We start from the raw sequence: 19,255 nt of genomic DNA, 5'->3' as shown, positions 1-19,255 counted from the left end.
AATCCCACTGCAGTTTGTCAGCTGCTCTTAGCAAAAGAGAAGGGACCATGTGGGAAGCCACATGAAGAATGCACTGATGATTCCACTGAGCTGGTGGTTAGTTGTAAGAGGTTTGCCTGCCCTGTTGCATCTTGCTGAGAAAATAACTCATTTAGCACTAAAGACAGTTGAACTAATCACCAGATAAGGAAAGGGGGAGTGATGCCATATGCCAGTAACAAACTGATCCATGCTGATGACATTTAAAGGTTAAGCACAGGTTTTTATTTAATAACAGATGACCATAGCAAATCATCACTGAAAGACTGAAAGTGCATCTAGAATGCTCTGACAAAAAGCTTAATGTTATCTATTTTGTTATCTTTCTGTATTTACAAGTATATTTTAAAAGCTGTACGTTAAAAATTGTCTTCTTATTAATGGTGAAATGAATTAGGGAAGCTAAATTACAATTAGGGATTTTGCTATGAAGCTGTCCTCTGATTTCCCTCAAGATATTGGAATCAGTAATGCTCCTTCTTATGGTGCACATCTCCAAATCCCCATTGGCCACTGCATAAAGTTTTGCTGCTGGGCTTTTTGCTGTTGCTTTATGGGGGGAACAATGAACTCGATTAAACTTGATTAAGTTTCCATGCATACATCTGCACCTCCAGCACAACTGAATGGATGTTTCAACCTGAAGATTTTTAGTAGTGTATCGTAAGAGTCACAAAATATATTAAAATATTTTGTAGCTAAAAAGGGTGAGGGCAAAACTTCCAGCAAAATTCCCATTGTTGTCTGTGGTGCTGTTATGGAAGTGTTCTGACCTCAGAGGAAATAGCATTAGGTGTATTTGTTTCTAAAACAGAAACAAACCCAGCCTGTTTTCTGTGTGCTTTACAATGCCTGAAGCCCACAACAGTGTGAGTGATAAGCAGCTGCAATCTTCACCAGTCACTTCGACAAAGAAATCTCTATTAGTCTGATAATAGATTTTTATTCTAATCTCTTGCCAAATAAGCATCAACTCTGAGTACACGAGGGTTTTTTACTGAATGTCAGCTGAGTAAAGACAAGATGACAGCTTGGGAACTTCAGTCCTCAACAGTTGGTGATGTGATACTTCTGGAGGGACAAGAGGGCTGAGAGGTAATGAAGCAGAAGGGCTGACATGAAGATGGAGTTGGCCTTGATAGGATTGTTTGTCAGCATTTGCCTGCACAGCCCACTGGGAAGGAAAGGGATGGAAAGGAGGATAGTAACAGAGAGACTCAGTCATAGCCAGAATTACTAACCAGCTTCACTGTGTCTTCTGTTGTGTTGCTTGATGCTTAGTGCAAGAATCAAGGGGGAAAGCCCACACACAAAAACTTGTAATGCAGAGGCTGATTCCCTTCCTTTTCCTGCCAGCCTTGATTTTCTTCTCTGTACTCCACTCCTTTTCTAACCTGTTCACATCCCATGTCCTCTAACTCTGTTCTCCTTCCCTCATCCTATCTACTGTGAGTCTTCTGTTGGAGCTCCATCTGTCCTTTAGTTTCCACTCTTCTACCTTTTGGTTCTTCTTCTATATCCATCCTCTCATGCCCTGTTCCTCTGTCGGCACCTGTCCTGTTTGACAATTGAAATAGCTCCAAGGGATCTGCAGCTGGGGGGAAAGGGAAGGATGTCTTCCAGAAAGGGCAAAGAGAAGGAAATTTAGGAGTGTTTAATACATGACATTTCAAAAAATGAAGCTTCATTTCTGTCACAACACCTCTCCAATTCCCTCCCTTCTTCTGCCAGTATGTAACTATGGGAGCTGGCTATGGAAGCTGCAGAAATGAAGATCTTCAGCAGCAGTTTAAAGTGGGTGAGAGCCTGGCCCTGTGCTCGGGATCCCTGTGATTGGGATCTCACCCTCTGCACTCCGGGGTACCACTGCTCTGTTGGCTGCAGAGGTGAGGAAGAATGTAATGGATCAGACAATCTGAGTACATCCTCCCTGTGCCTTTGTTCATGTATATGCTGTCCTGAAATGTTTTAGGAGGAGGGAGGTCAGTCAAGCACTGGTACAGGACTGAGTACTAATCCTGGACTTCCAATTCCCTGACCTGCCCCAGGCTGCAACAAGTTTTTGTGTCTAAGATAAGAAAAGTGCTGAAGCCTTCAAATCCACTGGTGTACTAGGACTTCAGGGTATTTTCCATTAAGGTTTTGTGTTGGCTTTTAAGTCACTGTTGATTTTTCAGTGAATAATGGAAGTCTACACCCTTCCCCATACTTTAATGCTATACAGAAAATACAACTCATGCAAGAACCATAACTTCTAATAAGCAGATCTGTTTGGTGGGGAAGTCTCATAAAAGATAGATTTTGAGAAAACATACAGTTCTAAATCAAGTTTATTTTCCAGAATGGCATTAAAGTGATGGTTAACAACCTCATGAAAAGATTTTTCTGTAGCACACTGTGAATATTAAATATTTATGGCTAATAGATGTGAAAGGTGTGTGCAGGGGAAAAAAGCAAGAGAGAGTATGTGTGTTGACGTGAAGGAGAAAAACAAGCTTTTGCTTGTTGCTCATCTCTTGAATAATTTAAACCTTATACTACATGCAAAATACAAAGGAGAACTCTCTCTCTTGTGAAGGAGAGTGCTGAGAATGGGACAAGGGAAGAAGAGCTGACCACAGCTCTACCTGCCCAGTGACATGAAGCAGGTAAGTGATGGCTCTGAGGGGGTGGGGGCTGTCCTGATTCCTCAGGATCCAAAGGCCACTGAAACTGAAAGGCAGTCTACTCTTATTTTGTGAGTGTCCTCTATGCCTCAATAATCCTAACATGACATTTAGTTCCCATTTGAGGAGAGAAAGAAAAATGAAAGAAAAATATTTTAGTCCTAAAAGTTTAAATTTCCAAAGGGGTTTTCCTCCTAATTGATCTGTTTGCATTTTCTCATAGAACCTGAAGAACAGGGAACTATTGGCAGTTTTGGTCACATGTAAAAGTTCTGACTTCTCACCAAACTGGGATAACTGGTGTCTACGTTGTTATGAAATATGACCTGGATTTCAGATTCTACTTTTGGACTACTAAGGAAAGCACTTGCATGTGAAATTGCAGTCCTGGAAAATCAGCTTCCAGCTGCTTTGATGCAGCAGTTCTACTTGCTGTGTTAAGAGTGGTGTTTACTGACTTTTCTGCAATAAGTGGGAGACAGCAGGAGACAAAAAACCTCTGGGGGACTCATGAAGAAACTAAGGATTACTGGTGGTGGTCTTTAAAATTTTTATGCTTATTGTAAATAAATTTCAAGCTGTATTTTCATATGCATGCCTTATTCATTTTGTTTTCAAGTTAAATGAAAGGGTATTTATGTTGTAGTTTTTGTTGCAAAATGGGAATGTTTAAAGGAATAGTTTCTAAATTAATTACATGAGAAATCTGCCCAGTCCTCCATCTGTGAAAATGTTTGCAAAATATTTCTGACACCAAAAGTTAAACTAAAAGGTCAGCTGATTTTTTTGACATGTATTTTTTCTTTTTTCTGGGTTGATACAAGTCATCCTTGTTCTCTATTTGCTTTTCTCCTTCCAAATAACTTTTCTAAGCCCAACCCAGTGTGTGTTATTATAAATATCGAATGAATGAAAGCCTGTGGGCGTGTTAAGTGTCAGCTATTTTATCAGGTGTATTAATCCTTGAAAACATCCTACCCAAGCTTCTTTGGACAAACAATTTCTCCTCTATTCAACTGGAACAGTCAGACACTTGGTTAATTAAAACTCTAGTAATTATCTGCTTGAGAATCTTCAGCAGCAGCAGCAGAGCTCCTGGTGAGACAATAGGCAGCCAGGCATGGCAGGGCCTGTGCCAGCTCCCACATACTGAAGCTTGCAGCCAGACATTCTCCTTCTGCCTCCCAGGCTGACACATCTCAGATGCTTCAGAGTCACTGCATGGAGGAACCCCCAAACCAGATGTGTGTGCCACATGTGACACCTACACAGGCTGGCTTGCTCACAATAGCCACGAGTTCCATTTCAAACTTGGATCTTCTTTGAGTGGGAAGAATGCCACACTTCTGTTGGGATTTACCTTTGTTCTTACTTGCTTAATTTGGTTTTGGATAATTAATTATTATAATAATTTGGATGGATTACAAGGACAAAGTACTTACCCTTGAAACCTTATAGTCCTGCTATGGCTGGCTGGGCTGAGAATGGATCTGGACAATTGGTTCTAGGACAGATGTGGCAATTCTCCATGGGACACCCCAAGTGGTATTTATATAACTGACATGGTGAGCATGGAAATCAAGACTGGTGGTCTTAAGGTATCCTCAAATTCCTTGACTATTGAAAACAGACAAAATATGGTAAAAAAAGTATGTTTACTTTTATTCAAGAGATTACTTCAAGAAATATCTCTGTATGCATCTTGATCATGTGGGAAATAAAACTGCAGAGAAATGTCTTTTTATTTTCTGCGAGTGACATACTGACAGACACAAGTCCCCACTTCACTTCTGCAACTGCACTGGAGTGTAGCCCAACTTCTCTGCTGTGTTTGGATTCCTGGGCCGTCAGCAGCTGCTCCCCCCCTTTGGCAGTTATGGGGAGTAGTGCTGTTTAAGTGCTTCAGGGTATAGAGGACACCAGGCAGGATATCCAACTGCATGAAGGTGCATCCACATTTAATAATAAACTTTCATTTCCATTTTTGGAATTTAGAACATTGCCAGGTTTCTAAACCTCAATATAAAAATGGTTCTTGAAAGTCCTCTCTAAGGGAGAACTTTTAAAAGGATCAACAAGTTGGAATATCTTTCAGTGAAGAACCTGAGAAATGAAAATGAATGAGATGTGCTTTAAGGTCCAGAAATCATCCTAGGATTCTATCATTCTGTCTGATCTGGATCAGTTGTTTTAATGCCAAAGCATTCATACCTTGTGTGTAATTTATGGTGTCAGAAAATAGTTGGAGTAGTTACAGCTGGAAAGACAAAATTATAAAGAGTTGCCTCTTTCTACTCCATGGAGAAAAAAATATTTTTTCCATTTTTCTCCAAATATTTTGCTTCCTTGCTGTTTTAAATTGTGTCCCATCTTCAGGTTTTTGCTTGCCTTTTTCAAGCTGCCAAAGAATTTTGCTCAGAAGCCATCCCAGAAGCTGCTCCTGATGAGAAAAATTTATATCAACTGATAAATGTTAATGACTATGAAATGGATAATTTATAAAATTTATTTATTTATTTAACATTTAGTGTCAATTTTTTGTATAGCATAAACAGGTGAGGAAGACAAAATGAATATAAGCACAGTCTCATCCAGACTGGTGTAGCCCTTGTTACTTATGCTAACTGCAAAACTAGCTCTGGTAATCCACTGTGCTTTCTATTAAACAAAACCCTATAGAATACCTACCCACTGACTTCAGAATTAATTTGCAAACATGCAGTCTTTATGATCAAGATTTTTCAGGCAACATTTTCCCGTGTGAACAAGAATGTTTCTAAAATGATTTATTGTCAGATTTAAATTTAATTGCTAAAGATTATTTCATGCCTTGCACTTGGGAGTTGGTCTGCAGGGTGCAGTTACTGTTATCAACAAAAGTTAAGTCGGAAACATTCTTTACCCATTAGGTGTATTTTAAGTGCTTGTAGCTTCATTAGTTTATAAATCCATAGATGGTACTTGTTGCTGCACTGTGTTTTCCATCAGTTCAGAACTGATGGAAATAATAGAATTTCTATATTCCAAGGCTTGAATTTGTCATACTTGGTTTAATCTAAGATAGTGTAATCCAAATCTTGGCACCAGCCACAGAGAATTGTTCATACTATCTTCTTTAAATGGGCCCTCAGTTTTTGGTGAGATGGTTTCAGTCTTGTGACTTCCTCTACTAGCATTAATCCATGTATTTACTTTGGGCAAGTATTTTCAAGCAAATATAGTATAACTATAGGGAATAATTAGATTACCTGGAGGGTTGCCATGTTCTAAAAGGAATGTGCAAGGCTTGCAAATGTCTTTCAGTTTTCTGACATTTGACTCTGACAATGTACATCATCTGTTGTTGGTAGCAAATTGTGTCTGGAGCTTTCATCAATGCTCTCCATATTCCTTGAGTGTATTCCATATAGTAAAACATCAGTATGTTCCTTCTGTGTCTTCCATATGGCAAACCAGTGCAAAAGTAGAAAGTGAAGTCTTATGAATTGACATGATAATTTTGGCTCACTCTATAGTGTTACCTTTTTGTTGTTGTCGATTATCAGGGAAGTATTTTGTGATGGGTATGGTATTTTATTACATCCTAGATACTTGGTAAAATATGTGATTTTTACTCCTTTCAGTTGCTTTTCTATTGAAAGTGATTTCTCCTTCTGAGGTTACTTTTGCTCGGGCTGTGTCACTGGGGCTGAGCATTAGTGTGCTATAACTGAGCTCTGCTCCTTGCTGTGGATGAGCTCTATCCATTTTGCAGAAGAACAGGCTCAGTAACTATTTTTAAAAGAAAGCAACAACAGTGCATGGAAGGATAGAGTGATGTCTTGCTGTGATTCTGTCTGGGGTAGCATTCAAAGGCTTCTCTGCTTTGTTCTCACAAGGTGAGCCACTAATTTGTGCAGCAGTTTGCTTCAAAAGCAATGCTAAGGATAATCTGCCATAGCACTCCTTTGCTTGCTTGTCATGGGAAGAGTAGGTACTGAAACTTCTTCTAAAGATCACTTGAACAAATCTTCTCTTCCTTTCCACTTCCATAAGCAACGAGAAGAATGGGTTGCCACTGTATAATTTAACTTAAAATAAAATCAATTTGCATGTCTCAAAGTGGAAGACTGACACAGAATTCCATTGAAATAATTTATCATGCTACAAGCAAATAACAGCTAAGAAATCATTAATCTTTTAATATTTCCATCAGAAACATGGAAAAGAAATTTAAAGTTGATAATAGTTGATATGCTGGAGCTGAGCCTGAGGACAAGAATATTCTTTCTGCATAGTTTAGCTAATTCTTCTATTTTCAATCTATCCTTTATCTTAAAATACTGATTTTCAGAAATTTCAGTGTGAGAAAAATGTGATGCACTTAGTGATAACTAAGGCTGTTACAACTCTCTTTGAAAAAAGTTGTTTCCTATCTGATACTAGTATTAAATCTGGTGTATTTGGGCTGGACACATGCATGGCTTTTTGTGCAAAGCAAAGGACTTCGACATGCAAATTTCAGACTCCTTTGAGAACTGCTTGTACAGCTTGCAGCACTGAGGTCAAGTCCAGTATAGAACAAGCCAAGGCAACGATTCTCTGTCTTTTGGGATCTGACCAATATGCATTTAATCATCTCAATGGGAAAATGTCTCAAATAGACAGTAAATGATCTTCAAACTAAAAACTTAAAGCAAAGCTTTATTTATCACACTTCCCATAAAACTGTTTCTGCTCCCCCAGATAGCACTTTGTGTGGCTCTGGTGTGTGTCACTGTCACATCTGCACTCAGCAACACTATAAATCATACAGTGTAAATCAAATTATACTTCAAATCTGGAAGTTCAGCAAAGTTCAAATGATTTTTTAACTAAGAGATTTGCACCATTGATTTGAGTTCATGAACTTTTGTCTGTTACTTACTCATTTCTTTTTTTGAAGGAAAATCTGATTAAGAGCAAACTGTAACTGCTTTGCAGCTAGGAAAGGAAGGAAATTTGTGTTATATCTACAACTGTGTGCCTGATACAGAAAAAAAACTGCTTGGTGTGTGTGTGCTAATAATCCCTCTTACTGTGACATTGCTTCATAGAAGCAAAAGAGCATGTGAGACTGATTATTTTTCTAGATATCACTTTGGCTGAATAAATTAAATTCTTATAGAAAAAACACTTTTACCACTATAGCTGCATCTCTTTGCGTGCCTTTGCTGATCATGAAGATCACCTTTCTACAGAACTGTTCCTGTCTTATTAAGGATAATCAGAATATAAATATGTCTTTCATTTTGCCAAGTATTCCCCCCCCCAAACTAGGATTTCTGATTTGACTTTCCTGCTTTAATAAAATATAGATACTATTTTGCCTTCCTTTTGTCTTTGTGTTTGTTTATCCAGTAGGCTGAGGTGTACTTTTATTTGTGTTAAATACACAAGTAGAGCCAATGTATATGTCATATACATATTTGCTACCTTCCTTTGTAGAGTCATAGCTCTTGATGGCAGGGATGAATGCCTTAACTGCCCCTTCGTGTTTCCTCTTCAGAGCTCAGAGCATTGCCTCCGTGGTGCTGCTTGCTGAGATGTTCTGCATCAACCTCATCTCCCACCCTGACAAATTGAGAAATCCAGGGAAATGGTGCTCCCAGCTTCAGCAACACTTTTTTGCACCTAGCTAGGGCGTGCCCTGCCCAGGAGAGAAGAAAATACGTACAAAATACTGAAAACTCTGTTTTTTTACCATTCCCCTTTCCAAATGTTATCTTCTCCCTGCTCCCTTACCCACTTTGTTTTACTGATCCATGCTCCCACACTTAGGTATTCCATCCAAGCAGAATATTTTTCCCTAGGGATGTTGGAACGAAATAAAGATTTAATTGCAGCTTAATCTTGTTTTATTTCAGATATGGCTGGTCATAAGAGCAGATTTGATATTCTGCAATTGAAACTTTCTAACTCCTCTGTCATGGTGCTGAAAATTGGAGATGATTCTTGGCCAACTCCTGCACACGTGAGTTTTTCAAAATACATTGATATCCTCCCATGTAAGCTGCTCTGCATCTGTGAACACAGGAGCAGGAAAGTGGTGTGCAACTTCAAATCAAAAGTCAGCCTAGGCCTTTATTCTGTCCACAGCACTGGCTGATGGTTTGAACTTACAGAATAAAATAAGAACAGTCAATGTGTGGAAAATTCTTCTGAACTTAAGCAGTTTTAGGATTTCTTAAACTGATCTCTATCTCTACAACCTTATTAAATACCTCTAAATAAATCTGTCCCCATGAATGTATCTGCTATAGGCATAACTATACCCAAGTCATGTAATTTGTTTTTTTACTTCAAACTATTTCTAAGAATTGTTTTGGAGTTGTTTTTTGTTTTTACTTATAATTCCAGCAATCAATACTTAGACCAGACACTTAAAAACCCCCAATGTGCTAAATATTTTGTCTTTATGGACAAATCTAAAAATTTCCATCCAAACTTTATTCTTTATTACTTATTTTCCCACAATGTGGACATTTTGTGCTGAGAGGTGTGTGCCTGGGCTGGAAAGCACCCTGCAATCATGGTTATCAAGGTCTAAGTTTGAGATCCCTGCTCAGGTCAGGTGTCCTGTACTTCATTATGGTATATTTTGGAGAGCATAAGTCCATTTCTGCAGTGTGCATATCCAGACTGGGAAGAAAAGCCTGTAACAGAGGAGGAGAACAGGAGGGATAAGAACCACAGCCCACACAGGGTTACTGAGGACATTCAGAGGAACAGATCTTCAGGACTGCTGTAAGAGAAAGCATTCCTGAGTAATTAGAAGCCTCAAATGTGTTTTAAATTATAAAAGGCTTATGTGAAAGTGAGCAGCAAGCAAGAAGCTGCTAGAGGAGTGTCTAGCTAAACATCTGTGCTTAAATTTTCCATTTCAAATGAGAACAAGGAGCTGTGTCTGTGTTTGTCTGGGTCCGAGGTGGTTTTTGCTCCCCTGTTTTTTGCAGAAGAGTTAGCACATGTTGCTGACCCCAGAGCAGACTCCTGACTAGATTGTGTCCAAATGTGCCACCAAATCATCTGAGGCTTCTCCTTTTGCCTTATTTGTGACAGAACCAGGAGTGTAAAGCTGTGTGAGCAGAGGTGACTCTGGGCACCACAAGGCGGGTGTGCTCCCGCTGGATGTTGGTGCTCTAGTAGAGATTAGCCCAGGAAGGGGCTCAGTTTCCATCCCATCTCTTCAGGAAGCAATGTGGCTTCCATCTGGTCCTCTCCAATGGACAGTGGGTGGGAAAGAACATAACTCTACCAAGATCCTTCAGGTTTCTTTGACAATAATAATCGGATTTAATAAATGTTGTGTTGCTATACTAGATTGAAGGATATTATAGATAAATTTCCAAAGGGTGTTTCTGGAATTATGTGGCTTGTGCCTGAGATCATCCCTGCAATGTGCAGCACAGATGTGACTGGAGGGTCTGAATGGATTATGGCAGCCTCTTTTAGAGAAACTGCTGGGATGAATTAGCTTGTAGTACTGTTTGACAGTCCTTTAGTATGTATAAACTGTGCTAGGATTAGTTTCTGACATGTAAAAATACCCAGTAGTCTGGCCATTCTCACTAAAACTGGACAAAGAGCTCTGCCTAGGAATTCCCCCCAGGAAATTAAGAGAGTAACTAGCCCACTGTCCTGCCTCCTCCTGCTTAGAAAACTAGATTTAATTTTTCATAGACTCTAGCCAAGAAAAATACTTCTCAGGGCAGCTTCTCTATACAAGTAAGTAGAGATAGGTGTGCTTCACAAAAACCACTCTCATGTGTGACAGATTTTTAGCCTAATACAGTGGTTCATGCTCTGATTTCTGCTTCTATTTACAAAGTTCTAAATAAAACTCAGAAGTATCATAATTTTTGTCTTTGCAGCAATTGCTGGCACATGCTTTTATATGTACACAGGTATTCATACAAGCTTCTTACTAGAAAAGGCCCTTCCATGCTTTTACCAAGTGCTCCGAGACAAGTGCCTAGGTTTTTAGTTAGCTAACTGGATGCAGAGACCTTTCAAATATTTAGATGAAAATACTTCTGTTGGATTGCTGAGAGCTTTGAACACATGGTTGGAAATGCCTAGATGTGATCCATGCTCTCTTCAGCATCATATGTACTGTTAAATGCCATGGGGGCATCAGTGTTGGCCTCACTGAATAAAGAGAGACAGGGTCCTGACTCCTCTTGAGAGCCACTGTCATTTCATACCTCTTTAGAAAGTACTGGCAGTGCAGGTAACATTTTTTTCAGCCTCAATTAATCAAAAAAACAAAAACAAAACAAAACAAAACAAAAACTACTGTGAATCACCACAACTCCCTGTTTCTGGGAGTTCATACTGGGATCAGTAAACAGGATAGAGTTTATTAATTACCCTGGAAAAGTGGCAGGGGAAGAAACCCAGATGGACTAGCCAGCCTTCACTACATCCAAGTGAGTATAAACAACATTCAGAGATGAGAGAGACGAATGCAATGCTGTTGTTTATGGTCAGATTAAAAGCATGGGATAAATTCCAAGCAGTGCTGAAAACACCCTTGGCAGGAAGGGTGTTTCGCTGCATGGAGAAGCAAGGGATGCACATTTGTGAGAAAAGTATGTGCTTCCCCTTGCCTTGCCCAGGACCTGGGGAGCCAACTACAAGCAAGTGTACAGAACTTATTTCCCCCAGAGTTTCTTGGGATTTAAATGAGTTCTAATATTTCACCAGCTCATATTTTTAAGTATCTTAAATACCCTATTTATCACTAAATTGAACAATCAAGTTTTTTTAATCATAAAGCAGTCCAGACCTCTGTGTTGCCAGGAAACAGTGGTACTTGGATAAGTTGCAGGACACAGGGAGCAGAGGAAACAACTGACCCCACTTCTGCTTTCCCCAAGCTCTGGCATGGCCCCAGGGCTCTTCCTCTGGGGAAGGAGATATTGTAACAGGAGAAAGGTGTTTGTCACTCTCTCTGACAGCATAGGGTTGTGACCTAAAGCAGGTGAGGTGATTTGTGTGAGTGTGACCATCTGCCAGTGATAATATGCAGTAGCAGGCTGGACACAGAAGCCAAGCCCAGGAGATGATGGCCTGCTCCTCATCCCCACAGGGAGGTGAGCTGAAGGTAACCCTTTACATGTGAAATAAAAGCACTGCAAACCCTAACTTCCTGTCCACAGTATTTGAAGTAAGTGAATAGCACTGCAAGTGACATTCTTTTTCATAAATTTGTCTAAGTATAATTTGTAAAGGAAGAACCAAACAGCTGGTAATTTGTTTTTCATTTTCATGATGTACTTATGTTGTTGAGGGTTGATGGTGTCTGAAACTCACACAAAGGCAGAAATGTGTACTATTGGTGATCACCCTCATGGTGCTCACTGATTATTTTAGCTCACACACCAGGAGGGATGACCAGCCCTTTTCTCAGTGTAGCCAGCACATCTGCTCCTGGCTGTGAGGTATGGTGGTGGCTGTGTGGCTGGGCAGTCCTGTCCCACTTATCCCTCCACTGAGCTCCAGCCCAGTGAAGGATTTTCCTGCTAGAGGGCATCTTTTGGATAATAGCAGTTGTTGTGTTCAGCTCCTTTGCTTCTTCCTCACCAGGTTCAGCATGGAGGATTAGACCAGGTTATGCTGTGGTGTGTGACCTGTTGGGAGCTATTTAATCTGCTGATTTTGTCCCCAGCTGTAAGGTATGTAAGGATAACTGGTACTCTGACCAAATCTCTTCTTTTGATAAGCAATTTATTAAGGACCTAAATAATTGCTCAACAAAGCTAAATGGCTTTTATTAGCATCAGAATTTGCATTGGTAACAATGAAGAAGCCTCAGTATGCACTAGAATTTTGTAGCCAGATTTTTATCTCTGGGCTCAGAGTTTTAGGGACCCATATGTGTCTAAACTCTGTTCCTAAAAAAATATTTTCATCTCAACTTTCATAGATAAATTTGTTTCTACATGGAAAGGCCTATAAACTTCTCCAAAATATGTGGGGACCTAAGTAGTCTTTTTGCAATTCCATCCATATAATTAGGCTCACTCAAAATTCCTTGGGCTGAAGACTTTCCCAGAAGAGCCATTTCATCTATGCTGACAAAATGTTCTTTTCATTTGGAGAGACCCTCATTTCACACCATCAAAGTTTCACTGTATAAGGATGGGGAGCTTAAGTAGAGACTTTCTGGGAAATTTGGTGACAAAACAAATCAAAGCCTTTTAACAAAACTATAGAAATCTTTAAAAATAAGTTTTAAAAATGAAAGTGGCAGGTGTTCCCTGTTCTTTGATGGCTGTGACCTCCACCATCACCACAGAGTGTTCTCTTGGAGCTATTCATTACATCACTACGCCGGCTTTGAAAAGCTCTCTGCCAGCTCTCTTCTTGCTTAAAATCTGATGAAAATCTTGATCACTTTTTCCTCCCAGACAGAGGCATGGCTTGGGAAGCAATGTATAAACAGGGTCTGGTTCAGCTATGAGGAGTAAACAGGACAGGCAGCACGGCCAAGGCCTCCCAGCACCCAGACTGCCTCTGCCCCTCCAGCAGACCAAACTTCCTCTCAGTCTGCTTTCGGCACAGACCTAAAAAACAACTCTCATTATTGCTCCCCTCCCTCCTATTGCTAGACTTTTAAATACTGCATTGCTATTGTGTGGTTCTCCAGTTTCCTCCATGCTATTGAATTCTGTTTTCTGTTACCAAGCTGGGACAAGACTGTTTATTTTCAGAAATCCAGCCCCAGAGGAAACAGGTCTGATTTTTCTCTTTTTGGCCATCTGTCTTGTTGATACTCTGTTGTGTTGCAGACAAAACTTATTTTTAGCTAATTCCAAGCTGAAGCACATGGCTTTGTTGCCCAGCACTGTTTTGCCTGTTTTGTGAAAATTTACTAAGGTGTTTCTCCTAGCCTGGTTCCTTACAGTAAATATCTCTCTGAAGAAGCTTGTCTCCCATTTCACTTCAGTTGCACTTGAGAATAAGCAAAAAGCCTGAGATTTCTCATTGAGGGTGGAAATGACAGTCTTGCTGATTCTGAAATGACAATTTATTATTTCTTTTCTTTGATGCCAGACATATTTAATCACAGAATCACAGAATTGTTTGAGTTTGAAAGGAACCTTAAAGAACATTTATTTCCAACCTTCCTGCCATGATCAGTGACCTTCCACTAGATCAGGGTGCTTAAAGCTCCATCCAGCTTGGTCCTGAGCATCCAGAGACTTGGCATCCAAAATTTTGAGCAACCTGTGCCAGTGCCTCACCATCCTCACAGGAAGGAATTTTTTCCTAATATCTAATCTAATCTAAACCTAGAGTTTAGATGGCTCCTCAGTTTGGAGCCATTACCTCTCATCCCCTATCTGCCCTTGTAAAAACTCCCTTTCCTGCTTTCTTGTAGGTCCTCTTTGGGGAGTGGAAATCTTGTAAGGTCTCTCTGGAGCCTTCTCCAGACTGAACAATCCCAAATCTCTCAATCTGTCTTCACAGGAGAGGTGATGGAAATTGAAAGAATGAAGATGAAACCAAAAAACAACCCTGAACCAATAAACAAAAATCCCAAAGCATACAGTTTTCTTACTCTTTTTGAGATATTAGAATAGAGTATTTCAGCTGGAAGGGACCTAAAACTTAACAGTTTGTTGTGGATGCTGTAGATTTAAGGAAAAGCAAATAAACAAAAAACCCCAAATGCCTCAAAGTGGCTCTCAACATCTACAATGATCACTATAAGATTTAAGATAAGAGCTCCAACTCATTAAGATTCCGAGGTTTCCTGAATGGTGACTACCAAACTGTAGAATGAAACCTCACAGATAGGAATCAAAATTGAAAGCAAGCATCATATAAGAAGGTAACAAAAACTCCCTTGCAAATAGCACCCCCCATCCCCCTCCCAAAAAAAAAGCCCGAAACAAAAATGTAGCGGCAAACCAGAAGATGCACTGAATATATTTTTAAAAGAAAATTTTAAAAGCAAGGAAAAAGTTTGATCAGAGATATAATGTCCACTAAAGTGCCATTTCTTTTGATGTGAAACTTCAGAAAGAGGAAACCTTTTATTTTTATTTCTTGCCTTAGTGAGACAGGATATCACTCATGGAAAAGTGGGAAAGCAGTGTCAAATAGTGGCGGCAGGAAACACAACATCAGCAAATTTCTTTTAAGGCTCACTTCTCTTGGGGTGGGTTGTTTTAAAAATATGAAGGACAATAGGCATCTATTTGTGAGCCAAGCAGCAGTTCTCATATCCTTATGCAGAGAATTTTCCTCTCATTGCCTTCAGGGATGCAGGTTTCCATACCAAAGGAGGAAAAGTACTAGCATGATTTGAGAAACAGATTCACTCTTCTAATATGTTGATTCAAAAGGGGAAAGCTGAGTCACTATTCTGCAAATAGAAACATTGACAGGTATCATGGCAATACAAAAAAGGAGAATTTTTAAATTCCCCTAGGTTTTGAGCTTGCTAAAGAGTGATAATTTAGGAGGCTACTTTTCCTCTCAGTCACACACTTAGAAATTTTCTGGGTGGTATATGAAATAAAGCTTTGCACTTACTATTAGTGGCCCTAATCAAGAAGGACCCTGCTGAAACCAGCATTGCACTGGGTACACTCTTTTGAAATGTGTGAAGAGAAGATGAGTAAGATTATATTTTGGAAATTTGCTGAAAATATTGCTCAATTTGCTCCAATCAGTAAATTATGATGCTCTTTTGAATAATGGAAACCAAATATTCATGTCCTTGCTTTCAATTATTTTCAGCAAACTACAAAGGAAGCCACTGAAAAAACTTTTCTGTGTTTCTAAACCACACAAGAGAGGAAAGCTTCAAGGTTGTGTTATAGACATTCAACAATATTTCAGAGGAATCCTTAAAAGGATTCCATAGCCAGAGGACACTTTGATTATTTTACTGGATCTTGTATATAAATAGTCCATGAATTTCCAAACAGTGCTGAATCTTTTCCGTGAGTGACATTTGTTGCACAGGAATAGTTTTTCAAAGAAACACTTTGTTGAAAAATGAATCTAGGAGAAGAAATACAGTATATTTTTGTTTCAATATCTATTTCAAGTTTGTGATTCATCTCTACATAACTAACATGACTGTATCCTTGGTGACTTAGGATAAAGCAAGCAGTAAGGGGGGTGGCGAGTGCCTTCCGTGAATTCCTCATGCAGTGGTGAACAGATGGGGTATAAATCATGTTGTTTTCATAGTCTATAAAGAAAAAGACTCATCAGTCACTGCAACTGTGATGTGATATAAGGATTAGTTCCTAGTAGATAATGTAGCATTCCAGGAGAGAGTTCTAATGCTGTCTCAAGGCTAAAAGATTATATTACACACTATTTGTTACAGATGCGACAGAAGGGAAATGCTTTGGTTATGATTATCTCAAAGCTACTGGTCTCTCCAACAAGACTGGAAAAGCATCACTTTAGATTTACATTGTGCACTCTTAGACAGTTTTCATTAGCAATAATACTTCAATCTCACATCTCAGCTTTGCAGCTGTCCAGGGAAACTCATGCATTTTTACAGGGTCAAATTATCTTTGAAGAATGGAAGGCATTTGTAGTGTATGCAGTAATATAACTAAAAGAAGACAGGAGAGAAAAAAGAAGGTAAGTAAATATCATTATAGAATAAAAATAAATCTTATAAATTGTAATGTGATGAGGTAATTTTTTAGGTCAAGGGAAAGAAGGAGTATGGATAACATCGCATCTGGAAAATTAAGCATTTAGAGGCTGTTCTTTCTTGGAAGCATAGATAAGAGATAAGGATTTTGCCTCTGACTTCATAGCAAAGAAGAAAAATAATTTATAACTTATATCAGTACCTCATAGAAAAGCTAACTTGTTTCTAAGACTAAAGATCTGGTGATACAGACACTGCAAGGTTCACATGGAATGGCATTTTGTAAATTAAAATCCTACAATCAGAAGAATTACTTCAGTTCTCATTAGAACAAGATATTTTTTACAGTTTCATTTCAGAAATATCCCTCAGTTTCTTTAAATTCCACTTACAAAAACCATGATGCCATCCTCTGACAGCCTGCCAGATTCCACTAAGCCAATTAAATTAAACAAAACCTATGGGACAGACACTAAAATCTGTTACTCCAAAAATACACTGTCTCAAATCTTATTATTAGAACGGTTTCCACCCTGAAGAGGAAACATGGTTATAAATAATATAGTTTACTGGAAAAAAACATACTGCTGAATATCCTAACAGGGATAGAAATCAAACTAGTTATGAAGTTGTACTGATTTTTAATGAATTTCAAGTATAAATCTATCAATAGATAAGACTTAGGCTTCCAAGTGGCTTAAAAAGAGTTCTATAATAAAGATAAGCTTCTGAATTCTATCACTAGTGTTTCCATCTTAAAAATCACAACCAACCAACAAAAAAGAACACCAAAGCTCCAGATTCCCCAAAACTTCAAAACTTAAAACTTTTAAATCTCTCCTGGAAGCTGTCTAACCCAGGAACTCTCCAAGTATCTGTGGGATACCACCCAAGGGAAAGCTCTTCTGATGATCACAAGTGTGCAGCTTGTGTTCCATGAACAACAGATTTCATCTGGGAGTGCTCCACTAGAACAAATTAACTATGAAAGACTAAGATATTATATTCTTTTTCCTTCTTTCCCCCCACACCCACCCCCAGCAATGTCCATCATTCATGGTCAGAGTGAGAACTTACTTGAAAGCGGAGGAGAACAGCTCAGATTCCCCTTCTGCACATGGGGAGGCATTAGGAGGGGGAAGATAAAAAGCACCAATATGCAGTTTTGCAGACGGAGTTTATTAATGCAGCTACTGTGATAATTTCAAATTTCCTCAAAAATGCTGTGCAGATTTCCAGCTGATGAATACACACCTGAAATTATTTAAAGGTTTTCATGTCTTCTCCTAGCCAGTTATTTTTCTGTGATGATAAGTGGGATGGATAAATACCTTCCCTGAGATGAAGTGAGGATCGAAATCAGAAGCAGGCAGAGAAGGTGAAACCTATTTTGCATGAAAAAAACTTGCCTTCAAGTATCCCCAGCCAAGTGATTACAATTTTCAAATTGTAAGGAGGGGAGAAACCTCAAAATGACACTCTAGTAACCAGTACGACCAGCTAAGGTATGTAGAACTCTTCAGCTGACTTGGCCTCAAGTTTCAAGACCTGCTTCAGAAATATATTACATTTTTCATTTAATGTGAGCTGTTAAGCATATGGGTCCTATCATTTGAACTTTGGGATCTATGCTGCCAAAACCTTCAGCTGCAAAAACTTCAAGGTGAGCAAGTAATAATCAATCTTTTGGCTGCATCACTTTTCACAGTGGAGACTTGAGATATTAATTCTGGCAGTTTTTCAGTGAAATCTTAACACTGAAGTGAGGAAAACATCAGGATAAACTAACATGTTGTAGGTATGCTAAATAAAGTGGGAAAAATGTGTGCAATGACATGATACTTAACTGGTTATGAAAATACAATCTTATTTTACAATCTTTGTTGTCATGAAAAACTTGCAACATTAAGTGGGAGATGCATGAGGAATGGGAAGTGAAGTCCTTTGGAAAGTGAAGTCTGTTGATGGTGTCCAGAGGATAAGTCAAAGTCATGGCCAAGTCGCTCTTGCCATTGAAGTGTCAGTCATAAGATTGCTCCTGGACTTGTCAGAGTTGCCCTTCCAGCAGGCTACAAAAAGTACAATCTGTCCTTCAAGGGGACAGTCAGAATAAAGCCTCCAGGCAAAATCTGCCTTTCTGTGCTCAGAAACTGTCTGGGTTTTTTTAGTGGTTTTGTGTTTAGGTTTTCTTTCCTGTTAGTGTTTAGTTTTGTTTTATGTTTGGAGTTGATTTGCCTGTTTGTTTCTTTGTTTTTTCCTTATTAAATCTTGCTATTGTGCTTTTATTTTGTTTCTGGGATGTGCATGGAATAGGCAATTGATGCCTGCAGTACAGGAAAAATCCTGATGTTTGGATTTTTAATTTCTAGTTGTGGAATGCATTCTAGCTCTGATTATCTGATGCAATAGCATTTTCTGTGGCTTGTATTATAGCATAGAGGAAATAGTCAAGTGGTTTGAGAGACATTATCCTCATTCTATGCCAAATTTGCTTTGTTATTTTTTTTTTTTTTGATGGGGTTTTTTGGTGCTGCTTTATTTTAATATAAAGCATTGCTTCACCACTTGATTTAACAGATATTCTTTTCCCTTGGTCCTTTCCTGATAAAATGGATGTGCTACACTGGAAGTCTCTTAGCATGCAGGTTTGAAGGAGACACTTCCATTTCCCTGGAGTGAGTCAAGGGGCTTACCTGAGCAGGGATAGCTGAGGTAAGCTCCCACCCAGCTGTGGGATGCTGCCCAGGCTCTGCACAGGAGCCAGCCCAGAGCCCTCCTGCCAGCCCCACGCTGCACAGACGCGCGGGAAGCACCGCAGCTCCTCCTCACAGCAGCCCTGCTGTGGAGTTTTGGGTTTTGTGAGCACTGGTGACCATTTCTCGTGCTGATCAGA

At 39.2% G+C, this 19,255-nt stretch overlaps 1 long non-coding RNA gene across 1 annotated transcript in view; it reads left to right on the top strand.

Moving 5' to 3' along the window:
* LOC146767397 (uncharacterized) overlaps nt 1–18,672 on the top strand; it is a 28,325-nt gene extending 9,653 nt beyond the window's left edge. The window contains exons 2-3 of the long non-coding RNA XR_014955747.1: nt 8,591–8,697; nt 12,315–18,672. This is a non-coding gene — a long non-coding RNA (uncharacterized LOC146767397). The remainder of the gene's footprint in view (nt 1–8,590; nt 8,698–12,314) is intronic.
* Nucleotides 18,673–19,255: the final 583 nt, after the last annotated feature.

Source organism: Lonchura striata, chromosome 5 (genome assembly GCF_050655825.1).
Source record: "Lonchura striata isolate lonStrDom1 chromosome 5, ASM5065582v1, whole genome shotgun sequence".
NCBI classification, from domain to species: Eukaryota; Metazoa; Chordata; class Aves; order Passeriformes; family Estrildidae; genus Lonchura; species Lonchura striata.
This window is presented reverse-complemented; position numbering and strand designations above follow the sequence as displayed.